Genomic DNA, 2696 nt, shown 5'->3' on the forward strand with positions numbered 1-2696 from the left:
CCAAAAACCCCTCAGTTTCAGCCCTGCTCAGAACAAGCTGTTTGTGTCTGTGGCTTTGAATGTTGCTGAGCTGTCTGGCTCTGCCCCTGACTCCACCCCTCTTAGGAAATGGATGGGCCTAAGGGATGTGGCTCTTCTGATCCTCCTCTCAACTGAAAGGAGGATCAGGAGGGGAAGGCGGAACTTTATTCCAAGCAGGAAAGGCATACCAAACCTGTGGGTGGGGCTAACTCCTCACATGACATCATGAGGGGAAAATCTGAGAACGGCTTGTTTCAGCACACATTTTCTGAAAGGTAGAAAAAGAGAGGGGGAAACAGAGTGGATTTTTCCTGTACTTGAGTGGATTGTGGACAGGCCAGGGGCACATATTTTTGTTAAAAGGCCTGAAAAAGTGATTTTGGTATAATATGTCCCCTTTAAAGAAAAACTGAGCTGAAAATATTGGGGTGAAAAAGATTCTCTGCTCCTGTCTTCTAGCAAGCCACTTGATTGCAGCACTTCTTATGCAACCCTCACACCTGTTCCTCCAGATCAGCTGGCTCCATGGGCTCCAAAAGTGGCTGCAAATACAAGTGCCTAATGAGCTGGTCTCATTGGATGATGGTAAATGATTTGACTGATAAATATTTGACTGTTTTGACCTTGACATATTCAATGTTTTCACTTTGTCTTTTACTCTACTTGTATTTAAATGTATTTTGTGAGTTTGACATTTTATTTGTATGACTGCTTGTGTTTTTGTCTAGAACTTTGTTACATGTTTTCCTGCCAGTCTTAACCAGGAGATACTTAAAAAAGAGATTTTTTTTCTTTTGAATCTGTTTTTTTTTTTTTTTTAAATCCTGGTTGAATAAAAGTAAAAAAATAAAATGAGTTGAATTTCCACTGATCGGTATTGTTTGGTTCATTACAGTTTTTTTACTGTTTGGCACTGTAAACCCTGATATTACTTGTGTTTCCAGAGGCCCAAACCCTTACTTGGTAGCTGAGAGTGAGAACCACATGTGTCTAGCTCCACCCTTTGGGATCAAACGGGTTCGCTTGGTACCCCTACTGAAGAAGGAAACCAAAAAGTAGGACCATACAGGCAAATTTTGTGACCCTTTCCAACTTTTGGTAATGGATGAATAAATGTGGGGAGTGAGGGTCTGCGTCAGGTGAAGGGAGGGTGAGATTGGCAGGCAGATTGGTACAGCATCAGCAGTACTGTGGGCGTTGTGCTGGCCCATTGTGGTGAGAAGGGAATTGAGCAGAGAGGCAAAGCTCTCCATTTACCTGCCGATCTAACTCTCAACCCTCACCTATGGTCATGAACTCCTGAGGATTTCTCCTGAGGATGTGTGGACTCAGCCTTAAAGATAGGGAGAGGAGTTCAGACATCCAGAGGGAAGTAAGAGTAGAGATGCAATACTTCGCAACAAAAGGAGCTAGTTGAGGTGGTTCGGGCATCTGATCAGGATGCCTCCTGGATGTCTCTTTTTGGAGGGCTTCTGGGCATGTCCAGCCGGGAGGGGAGCTCGGGAAAGACCCAGAATATGCTGGAGGGATTATATATCCTGTCTGGTCTGGGAACACCTCAATAAATGCATACCACCAAAGTGTTAGGTTGAAATGTACCAATAGATTAACTAAAAAGTAATACAACCCCAGTTCAAAAATACCAAATAATCCCTTTAATAATCAACTCTCATACAGTTACTGCACTCCTGAAAATGCCTACAAACATTTGGGGTCAGCTGCATGTGTGAATGCACACAGCCAAATTTTTTCACAGTTTTTCCTGCCTGCTTCCAGGTAAAATTCAGCTAGACAACAGGCAGAGCAGATGAAACTGAAGAAAAGTCATGGCAAGCAAATAGGTAGGGATGAAGATGTTTATATACTAAGACTGGTGCAAAACCAGTGCTATCTTTGTGCACTGGATAAAGCCTCTTTTCCTCTCTTCTAACTTGCTGATACTGTGAATATGTGTAGTTAAACATATCATTTATGTGAAGGCTAACACTTTCTGGGTTTCCCCTAAATTTTAGGATTGGCGGCATGTGTGGACACAAACAGATTAAGTTTTCTGCCCTCGCCTTTATCAAGACTTCCACAGTGCCGAGTGGCATTCCCACTAGAAGTCAAGGTTAACCCATGTGAAGGCAGCAGGCAAATTCTCCACTTGGCTGCGGCTAATGGCATTTATATCCTGCAAGTGATGTGATCTTTGTGCACATAATGACTCCTGCAGCATGTTTTTGCCCTTTGACATCATGCCCTGCCTTGCTACTGAGATGTAAGCTCCTCTCTTCCACCCACCTGGGAGGACATGGGTGCATGAGAGAAAGGGGCTTTATGTGATGGATAGCAATGGTTTTGGTAACTAACTGACCCTGAGACAATTGCATTTATTATTTATGTCCAAAATTCATCAAAAACTTAATGGACAACCTTTTTACCAACAGGGACTATTTGTGATCTCTAGAGGTAAACGCCCCCCTACAGTGCTCTGTGCACTGAGGAGAAAATGTCACACATGACATCACAGATTAAAAGGTGAGCTGCCATGAAGGAGTCAGAGCGCATTCACAAGCTAAAATGCCTTTGAATTTAATGACCCCATGACCGACCAGATTTTATACCAGAAACAGTCCTGACATACATTCAAAACATGCAGGTCAGACATACAAAAGCACACAGAGTCCAGAGGA

Source organism: Cheilinus undulatus, linkage group 5 (genome assembly GCF_018320785.1).
Source record: "Cheilinus undulatus linkage group 5, ASM1832078v1, whole genome shotgun sequence".
In the NCBI taxonomy this organism is placed as follows: domain Eukaryota; kingdom Metazoa; phylum Chordata; class Actinopteri; order Labriformes; family Labridae; genus Cheilinus; species Cheilinus undulatus.